Source organism: Pelodiscus sinensis, chromosome 5 (assembly GCF_049634645.1).
Source record: "Pelodiscus sinensis isolate JC-2024 chromosome 5, ASM4963464v1, whole genome shotgun sequence".
NCBI classification, from domain to species: Eukaryota; Metazoa; Chordata; order Testudines; family Trionychidae; genus Pelodiscus; species Pelodiscus sinensis.
Genome location: NC_134715.1, coordinates 13055164 through 13066359, shown reverse-complemented (window position 1 = coordinate 13066359; position 11196 = coordinate 13055164). Strand labels below are relative to the sequence as shown.

The following is an 11196-nucleotide window of genomic DNA, read 5'->3' as shown; positions in this document are numbered from 1 at the left end:
TCCCTGTTTCTTTTGGTGTTACTGTGGCATTGCATGCACCTTCTGGAGTAAGGATGGGGATGTTAACGTACTTGCTTTTCATCAGCTCTTTTCACCACAGTGTGTCACTTACGGAGGGTTTGTTGCTTCAGGGCTACTCCGCCTGACTGTCCTACTCTAGCCTAGCTATCCAGTTGCCCTGAAAGCTAAGAAAAACACAAAACAACTGTTTGGTTTGGCGTTGGACTCTCTGGCTGTGCAGATTTAACCTTCTGTGTGCCTTGCTTCCCTTAGGCAGCAAAAGAGAGAGGAAAAAAGTCCCAAAAATTCCAAACAGCAAAACAGAAAAAAAAGATCCCGAGGTCTGTGTTCCTGGTTCAGAATGATCACACCACTCTGCCACCATGTCAGGGCTGTTCCTCACTCTGGCACTCCAAGAGCAGAAAGTAGGGGCCCACAAAAGACCTTAAAAATACCTTGCCTCTCTAGGCTTCTGCTTGAAAGCTCCCCAAGGCCACCAATTCCCTGGCCTTGGGAGGTAGCTGCCCACCACCAAATGAAACAAGAGATCCCTTTCTTCTTGAAACCAAGAAGGAAGCACTTGGACTTCTTCCCGAGGGGTATCCCCAAGCTCTTTTACCACAAGAAAGCTTGGGGAAAAAGAGAAAACAAAACTGCAGTCTCTGGTAGCTGACTTCTCAGTCTTAGACTTGCATACACAAACACTGGCCTTCCATTTCCTTCTAGCACACAAGAATCAAATTATTGCTTTAAAAAGGTGATTTTATTATCAAAAAAGATATACTTGATAAAGAATACTTGGTTGCTAGGTGTTACAGAGGAACTAAGAAATGAGCAGATTCAAATAGAGGAAAAAATGGTATCTCTGAGTACAGCTTAAGTAGTGAATAGCGGGAGGGAGGCATATGGATTTTGCACAAAGAAGTTTTACCAAAAGGAAAATAAAGAAAAATAACCTCATCGTGACTATACATTTTCCCTTTACTCACGATCCATGCTGATCTGTACTTCAAAGCCCACTCAGTTTATTTCCATGTCCAATATTTTTTATAGGCATGGTAATTCTGATTACTGCATCCCTCCAGTCCTTAACTTATAATTTTTACACAAAGAGAGCTGGCAAGGTATCTATATGCAATTCAAATTTCAGCACTGTATGCCCATTGGTTCTTCTGGACCCCTGCCAACACCTTTGCTAGCTACCTAAGTTTAACTCATTAGTCACCAGGGGCTGGCCAGCACTCCTCCTCTCCATCACACGTCTGTAATGCTTTCATATATACTGATACTCTAGGCAAGGTTGCAGCATTATTTTCAGAGCTCCAACCATGCTCTGTGCTTCTAATCCTGTGAGAAATGGGTTTCATGTCAGCCACAAAATAGAACAAACAGGCCAAGAAAACAGTCCCTGCCAGGTCTGGAACTGCTTTTAGAGTGAAATGCAGTGGAATGGGGAAGCTTCCCAAAGAGAAAAGGCAGCAGGACTCCACATATAGCTCAAGCTCTGTGGCTGACTCTGCGTTGTGACTGGATTTGAAGAGACAGTTCACTCACTCACTCTTTTCTGAAACGACACTCTCTGGAATAAAAATCACAGCCAAGATTCTAGCAAGAGCCGCAAGAACCATCTGGCCGATGAAAACAAAGTCAGAGGTATTGCTCTTTATCGAAATCAGGAAAAGCCTGTAAACGCATGATGCAGGAATAGAAAGAGGGACTGATTTGTCTGCAAAGGAGGAATTGAGACTGATGGATGAGGAGACAGCAGAGGCAGTTTAAAGATGGAAACATTATTTCTACTCTCCCCTTAATTTCTTATCCCCTTCTACAGCACAGGCAGTTCCCTTGGCCTCCCTTTTTGCCAGCAGCTTTCTCTTCATCAACCTACTGTTGGGAATGGGGCTGCTCACCCACTTGGCTTGGCTGGGAGTCTCCGGAAATCAGCCTCAACCTCCAGGTTGCTATTGAAAATAATCCAGGAGATTTTTATAGGCCAAAAGTGGCACAGCAGGGCAAAGGCAGGCTTCCTGTCTGCCCTGGCTCCCTGCAGCTCCTGGAAGTGACTGGCATGTCCCTGCAGACCCTCAGTGCAGTGGCAGCCACAGATCTCTGTGCGATGGTCACACCCTGAGCACCGCCCTGGAAACTTCCATTGTCTGGGAACCGCGTCCGTGGCCGATGGGAGCTATGGAGCCAGTGCTTGCAGGGAGGGGCAGCACACAGAGCTGCCTAGCTGCTCCGAACATAGGCACAGCAAAGACATTCTGGTCACTTCTGGGAGCTAGATGAGGTGAGTGCTGCCTGGCTGGACCCTGTACTCCAACTCCCTGACCTAGGCCCCTTTGTGCACCCAAATCCCCTTCCAGAGACTGCACCTGACACTTCCTCCTGCACCCAACCCTGTGCCTCAGACAACGCCTGGAGCTCCCTCCCACACTCTGAACCCCTCAGCTCCATTCCTCAGCCCAGACCCTTACCCCCTCACGCACCTCACCTGAAAGTGAGTGAGGGTAGGGAACAGCAAGTGATGGAAGGAGGGGGACGGAGCAAGAAGGATGTGGCCGGTGAACAAAAATTGCCTTCCAGCTGTGTTACATATTTCACCTAAATATCTACTTGACTCCAGCATGAATACAGCCTGCTATCAGATATTCAGTATTTTAAAATGATGGATATCGCTCCAGTTAAACCTGTTGGGAGGGAAGTTAAAAGCTTAATGCCAAATTGCATTTGGATAAGTAGAACAGAAGAGTTGCACAGACAAATTAGACATTTTATTGGTGTTATGCAGTCTCTCTAGTTTGTGTACAGATAACTAATCAGCCCAAAGTTGTGCTGGAAAAATGGATTCAGAGTCGACAGAGTATTCATCTGACAATTAATTTTACCCTTGAAAGCTTATATCTTAATAAATCTGTGAGTCTCTAAGGTGCCACAGGAGTCGGGTTTTGGGTTGTTTTTCAGATACAGACAAATACCCCTCTGAGTCTACACTGCAGCATTTTTCTGGAAAAATGGCTGATTTTCCAGAAAAACTTCACTGACATCCACACTGCTATTGTGTTCTTTCGATAGAAAGTCAAAAGAATGGAGGTTTTTTTCCGACAGCGGTAAACCTCTTTCTACGAGGAAGGAGCCTTTTTCTGAAAGAGCTCTTTTGGAAAAAGGCGTGTGTGGACGTGGAAGAGGCGCTTTTTTTCCCCAAAAGAAGAGGCCTCCAGGAAATAGCACAGGTGCCCTGGTGGACACTCTGTCCAAACGAATCACAATTCTATAGTTGCTGTCTCCTGCCAGCTCTTAAAGCTGCAGGCACCCTGGACAAGCCTTGTGGCAAGAAGCTGGCTGTGGGAACAGCACCTGACCATGTGGCTCTCCCAGCCTCAGGCATTACCACCCATAACACAGCCACAAGCCCCCCGGGACTCCTCTGGCCCTTGCAGGGAGCAACATCAGGACTCCCAGGACCCTGCCTGGGGTAGCAAGCGGCATGAGCGTTCCTGGTCTGGAGCGGTGATCCTTTGCCTCCTTGAGCTGTTGGGGGAGGAGACTCTGCAGGATCTCTGCTCCCGGTGCAGTAATGCTGATATCTCTGGGTGCCTGGCCAAGGCCTTGGTGGAGCAAGGACACGCTCCCCTTCCCCCCCCCCCCCCCCGAAACCCAGATCTTAGAACAGGTCTGGAGTAAAGTTAAGGAGCTTCGCCAGGGCTATGCCAGGGCCAGGGAGCACAGCTTTCACTCCGGACAGGACCCCACTCCTGCCCCTATTACCAGGAGCTCCATCAGATCCTTTCCCCACCTGTAGTGGTGGACTCGGGGCTCGAAACATCTGTCATCACCTGCCCGGAGTTTGCTAAGGAGGAGGACGAGGACAAGGATGGGGACGAGGACGAGGGACAACAGGGGCAGGAGGAGGAGGACACTGCCATGACACTGACCCTGGAGCTGGAACCCCTGGGCCTGGCTGTGTCTCCAGTATCCTCTGACGGCAGGGAGGGATCGTCAGGCGAGTGCTCTGAGTTTTACACACCCACAAAGCAGGGGAGGCGGGTGCGGAGGGGACGGGGTGGACATCGTGCTACAGTTGGTGCATGTGGAACCATGTGCAGTGCCATCCTGCGCCACACGGCCTCAGGACGCAGCCCCGGAGCACCCCCGGGATCTGGCTCACAGGCTCAGAGGAGGCCACACAGATGTCTGGCCACGGGAGGGAGATGCCCTCCCACCACCAGCCACCCCGGGAAGCAGGCTGTGTGCAAGGGCGCATGCATGACTCCATACGCACCGAGGAGTGCTGCACCTGACAAAAATGTCCATGAACGGTCCACAGTGGTTGACCAGGGCCTGCAGCACCATCGAGAAGTAGCCCTGCCTGTTGATGTATTGGGCCGCTCAATGACTTAGTGCACAGATTGGGATGTGGGTTCCAGCTATGGCTCCCCTGCAGTTGGGGAATCCCAGGGCGGCAAATCTTGTGACAATCAAGTCCAGGATCCCAGGAAGATGACCCTGTGCAGCAGGACAGAGTTGATGGCCCTCACAACCTGCAGGAGACAAACACACACACAAAACAGAGAATGAGAGGGAGTGTCTGAGCCCTTGGGAGGTGCCTGCCTCCCCTTCCCCTCCCCTCCTCAAACACCCCAGGAGCCACCCCCTATGAGGGAGCCCCCCCAGCAGCATGGCTGTGTGAAGGTGAGACGGCACAACCCCCTGAGGATGGGGCTTCCCTCCCACCTCCAGCCAACCCACTTATTTCCCTTTCCTTAGGGTCCCCCTTTCTAGGACGCCTTCCCTCCCATCCCCCACAGGGACTGCAGCTGGAGAATGCCTTACTTCCATGAGGAGGGCCCCAGCAGTGGACTTCCCCACACTGAACTGGTTGCCCACCGACCAGTAGCTGTCGGGGGCAGTGAGCTTCCAGATGGCAATAGCGACCCACTTCTCCAGGGGGATGGCAGGCCACAGGTGGGTGTCGCATCTCCAGAGGGCAGGGGTGATCCAGACACACAGCTCCAGAGGTGGCCTTCTGCATGTGGAAGTTTTGGAGCCACTGTTGGTCGGCTCCATGACCAGCCGGTCCCAGCAGTTGGTACTGGTGTCCAGCCCCCAGAACCTTCTCTCCACTGTGGGGTGTGGTTACAAGGGTCTTGCTCCTGCACACAGAGAGAGGGTCTCAAGGATGCGCTCAGTGTCAAGCTCCTGGAGGGCCATGAAGGCAGCCTGCAAAAACTGCAGCATGGCAACGTGGGGCCATCTCATGCCCAAGAGCAGCTCCAGCTCCATGTCATAAAGAAGAATGCTGTGGTGTCCACAAGCTGGACAACCAGGGCATGCACTGCTAAAGCTTTGCTGTCCCTCGTAGAGACAGGCAAGCACGCAGCAGAAGCAGAGAAATGGCTGTCCGAGGGTTCCCTCTAAGCGTGTTTCTCAACTAGGCTTAGGAAGCAACTGCTGACCTAATGCCCTGCCTGAGCTGGTTCTGGGTGGCCTTATATGCGAGATAAAGCATCCAATCAGTGTGGACACTATTTTGAAAAAGTAGATCGCTTTTTCGTTGTGCTTTTGCTATGCAGACGCTCTCTTTCAAAAAAGTTTTTCTGGGAGAACTCTTCTGGAAAAGCTTCTTTCGAAACAATCTTGCAGTCTAGACGTAGCCTGAGACATGTCAGAAATAACTGAATCAGGAAACAGGTGGAAAGCAGATTTTGCTTTCAATGAGTTCTACTTATATATGAGATAAAAGGGGAAGGCATCTAAAGCAGAGCCTACTACAAACACAGGCTCAATTCTTCTCTGGGGTAAAGTCAGTGAAACTACAGTAGGGATTCAGCTTGCTCAATTTCTTACACTCTCCCGTTAGTGCCTTTTCCTGTTCGATCCATCCCTCTCTACCTATTACAATGGATGTTCGCAGTCAGGACAGAACCAGACTTGTCCATCACTGGCAGCAGCAAAACATCCCACTACATCCATCACCCTTTTAGCCAAGAGGACTTCCACAGCCAGGATAATAATATTCTACATTTCCAAATGACAGATTGTGTTCACTTCCCCAATGTGTAGTTATCTCCTGTCTCTGCTGTGCAACAAATTTCTTGAAATGAAACAAACCAGAGTCCTTCCATATCCATTTCTATTCTGACTGACCTCATAGTGCCCATTGTGCTCAAGAAAAGAAATTTTCTTCTAAGCAGGGATATATTTTCCTATTATTTTTGTGCTAAGGACCATAGATCCATTTCACTGGGACTTACATAGCTTCATGCCTCCAGAATGTCAAGCAGAAACATCCTTTAAATATGGGCATCCAAAATGAGGGATATTATAAATTCTCTAACTACTCTGGGGATATTGAAGCATGGGGAAGATTTCCGATGAAAAACAGCATTGGATAAAGATTGAATAACTTATATGTAGTATTTCATAATTGTAGATATTGCTGGCCATCTATCAGATATCATTACAGGAGACAAGACTTCTAAGGGCACCAACTGACTGAATTTTGATGCTGGAGAAGAGGAAGAATATTCTGTGAATTTCCCGTGGGAATTAATAATATTACAGCTATGAGGACTACTTGTCTGAATTAAACGCACAATATAATTCTCATCCAAGAAAGTGCTCAACTTCATTAATTCATCTTATTAAAAGCAGTTATCAGGAAGCCTTCATTAATAGACAGAATTATAATGGTCCTTTCCACAGGACTTCAGTGGGATAGTGCTATAAAGGATCAGGAGAGGGTTCCATGTTTGTGCCCCACAACCTGTGGGGCAGAAAGCAGGGAAGCTCAAATAAGGAAGCACCAAACATTACAGTTTTTAAAAGGCTTCCTTTTTGTTGCCATGCCAAGAACATAATATAGAAATTTCACCTTTTGGTTGAACATTCATATGCTCACACCACAGCATTCCTGGAGGAATGAAAAGCTGTGTTTTACACGATATAATTCATTCTAGAGGCTGGAGCAAAGTCCATCTGTTGATTTCTTTCTAGAATTCATGAGAGTGATAATCTCTTAATCTAAGTTCCTGTTATGAATCCATCTGGTGCTGGATAAATGTTGGGGCAGGGACGAGAAGTCGTGCAATAGCAGATGCCTCAGAGACAGACACTGCAGAATTGCCAATACTAGCTCAATGAGGCCAGCAATCCATTGCCTTTCAGCCAGTAAGGAAGTATAACTGATGCTCTCTTTCCTATCTACCATAGAGGCCTGGGCATTAGTGACAATGCCCAGCTTTTCACCACTTCACATCCTGGGTGCTGACATGTGGAGACTCCCACAGGGAGGTTTACTTTTATTGCCAGATGCAAAGAGATCAGACACCAAGTGATCAAGGTTACTTTCAGGTACAGGTTCCACTCTGCTTAATCCAGCTTCTGTCACAAAGATTGGTGGCCATCTCTCCCTTAATATGCATGCACATAGAGAGACACACACCAGATTTCATTCCACGTAGAACAGGACAAATTGATATTTCTCTCTTGGCAAGGGTTGACTGTGAGCTTCCTAATTTGTTATCAAACACCCCATGAGACATGTTCTCCTCACAAGACAGAACAGAGCTCTGTTATCCAGAAAAGGAAGAGTGCCCCAGGCCTGAATGAAATCGCCATTAAGGCTAGATGATGATATACTTTATTTCTAGTATCTTTTCCCTGGAATAGCTCAGAACATGCATGAGCCCCCTCCATTATCACCAGCCGGCATCTCTGACATAAGGTTCCTGCAGCCTGGTTCACTAATGAGTGGATTCCTCCCACACACAAAAATTCCTTCAAATCACCAGCCTCCATATACACCGCAGAGGGGAATTAGAGCTGAAGGGGAATCTTTCCAAAAGTCAAGAGCATCTCTAGAGCACAGCTGGAAATTGGATGGACTCAATACTGAGTCAAGTTCTTAGAAATTGAAACAAGTCTGGATCTTTCCCCTCAGAAACATTCTGCAGCAGAAAGGTCAGAAATAGCTAAAACCAGAGGGAACTTCACAAGCATTGTCTTGCTGCCAGAGAGCAGGGATTCTGCTGGTTCTCAGTCAATGCTCCATTAACACTCCTTGTGGATACTAGTTAAACGCTCTATTTCTGAGATTGTAGACAAGGAGAAGGCATGCCTCCTAAAGGTGTTCTTTAGTACCAATACATTTAGGCTCATGCTCAAAATATATGCACTCTAACACCCTGCTTCCACTTAGCACTTCACCTTCAAAAAGAAGGATCGGGACCCCTTTGAGAATCCACTGCTGGCAATGCCAAGAGAGCTTCCCACCAGACCTACACAAAAAGACCAAAGATGATCTGTAGAACACCAGCCACACAAGAGCCTGGCTTTCCATGTGCTCTTCCCTACTACTTTCAAGCCCATGACACCGACTACACCACATTCTATGAATGCTCTTCAATGGCCCCATCATAATAAAATTGGAGTATAAAGGAAGAATTAGCCATTTAAAAACAGGGAAAAGAAAAATACCACAATGACTAATGGATTAAGTACACTTATTCCCCTGTGTTAAGGTGACTATTTTTAAAGACATTGTCTCGTATTTAAGCCCTGCTGCAGGTATCCCAACTTTCTTGGAAATGGAAAGTTGTCCCATATCTTTGTCTCTTCCCCTCCCATCAGTACTGGTGGGTGCTGCTGCTGGCCTGATCCTCTCCCACCACTGGTGAGTGGGGAGGGGGCTTGGGTCAGAGGCCACCGACCCACAGAAAAATCAGTTGGGTGCCACACAAAAATAAGAAGCAAAAAACCCAGCAAACCCTCACTGACATGGCTCCCATGGATTTGTGTATGTCTAGCTTTTCTAAATAGTTCTTAACCTGTTCTTTCTCCACTGAGGGCTGCCCACCGCCTTCCCATACGGTGCTGCCCGCTTGCAGAAGTCTGGGAGCTCACCTTGTCTGTGAAGTCGGGGGGGGGGGGGAGGATTGAGAACTTAAGCTTTTCACCCATCATGAGATTACTTCCCCCATCCAGTAAGGGCCCTGCCCCTTCTCTGACCACCCTCTTATAGCTTTTTGAGGGGACAAGAGACGGCTGGCTAATGTCAATGACCAGCAGCTGTTTGGAGGTGTTAGCTGCCTTTCTACACTGTGTGCCGGAAGGGACAAGTTGCTTCTAGACACAGGGGAGCGGGAGGGGGGGCGAGAGGAGGAGAGGGGACCGCTGCAAACACACAGACCAAGTCATCCCTCCCCCCAACCCCAAACCCCCTGCAGCTAGAAGCAGCCCCCATCCCTCCTCTCCTGTGCAGTGCCTGACCTCATTCTGGTGTGAGCCCTGACAAATCTGGGGTGGGGGCCTGTGAGCCTGCTTGTACCTCACATGTTGCCTTGAAAAGATGCAAAGCCAGGTACCAGGAGAAGTGGGTCTGTCCCAGGGAGCCCAATCAGGCATGGAGGGTGGAGAGCCCTGGGCAGGGAGGGTTGGGTTGGGTCAGGTCAGTCAGCCACAGCCACCCCCATGTGGGAGTTGTGGGCAGGGAGTATGTGTATGTCACCTCTCTCCAGGCAAATCTTAAAGATAAGAAGGTGAATAAGTACTCCAGCTATGCAGCATTTCTAAACAGGGTCTCAGTCAACTTGGTGTTAATTTGAACATTTGTACTGCATGGTTCTGATTGATTGCCACTGAACAATCCCTCACTCTCACAGACCTTGAGAAATAGGCCAGTCCTCTCCTATAGACCCCCCTATAGATCTATGCCATCGAATGCCCTTCTGCCATGTATATTGGCCAAACTGGACAGTTTCTGCTCCAAATAATAAATGGAAACGAATTAAACATCAGGAATAGTGGCACACATAAACCTGTAGGGTAACACTTTAACCTCCTTGGACATTCAGTAATAGATTTGAAAGTAGCCACCCTTCTACAAAAAAAATTCATAAACTGGTTACAAAGGAAGACAGCTGAACTGGAATTCATTGCAAATTCAACACTATTGATTTAGGATTGAGTAAAGATCTTAACTGGTTAATGTATTGCAAAGGCTATTTCCCCTCTGGATATTAAGATCTCCACACCAAATGCTGTGAACGACCCACCCTGACTTGATTAGCTTCATTAATACACACAAAGTCTTATTTGTATATACCCTTCCTTCTGTAACGTCCATTACAATTCATCTGATTAAATGGCTTTTACCCACAAAAGCTGAAGAAGTGGGTTGTTTCCTTGAAAGCTCATGATACCATCTACATGTTTTGTTAGTCTTTAAGGTGCTACTAGACTATTTGGTGTTTAAGTTTTTCCTAATAAATATGTTAGTCTATAAGGGTCCATAAGGGTCCTCATTTTTGAATCCTTGGTGAACTATGTTGACCCATTGTTCATTTGACTAACTACTCTAAAGGGAACAGCCCAAACATTTAAATTTCACATTTGGAAAATTAAATCCACCCTGTATTTAAGTGAGAGCAAAGTTTCTGGTATCACCACAGAAAGCCATTAAGATTTCTGTTTCATTTGCTGCATATAACACTGAATTAAAATTAAATAGGTTTGCTGTAGAAGAGATGAGAAAATATTTGTCTTCATGAGGGCTATGATAAGGGAAGATGTACCCATCAAGATTAAAGCAAATCTTGAAAACAAGATCAATGTCTTCTAAATCTGCAACAACTTTAATTCCCAGGCACTGCACCTAGTTTGGAGAAAGCCTAATTGGATATTGTGATGCTCTCAGGATAATCAGTCCTTACAAGGGTCTCGTGCTAATGAAACCTCTCTAAGCTTGTGAGAATAACTTTTATTCGTTTAGCTCTAGTAATTTAGAAATAGATTGCAATGGATTAGTGACAAAGCAGTAAATTGTTTTCAAACTTTCTCTCTCACTGTAATAACTTTAGCACCATCATCAGCATTAATTAAGGGCTGGAAGCAATTTACATGTGCTAGTGATGAATGAAAAAATAGGCAATGTAACCTAGCACCTGTTATCAGTTTAAAAGAGGGAAACAGAAAACCATGAGGAAGCTTAGCTTGAGGGACTGTATAGCAACATCCTTAACGACCTTCTCCTTTAATTTTTGACATATTGCATCCATTGTGGACTCTTTGGGGCAGCAAACATGTCATGTTTGAACAGTGACTAACCATGGGAGCATCTTGGCCCTAGGCATTACTGAATAATAAATAATAATCAGAACTCACATTAATATTAATGGTATAACAAAGAAGGAGAGA

The 11196-nt window shown here is 46.9% G+C and overlaps 1 protein-coding gene across 1 annotated transcript in view; it reads left to right on the top strand.

Moving 5' to 3' along the window:
- The window catches only part of WDFY3 (WD repeat and FYVE domain containing 3), a 372301-nt gene that overhangs the window by 2221 nt on the left and 358884 nt on the right, over positions 1–11196 (top strand). The window lies entirely within an intron of this gene.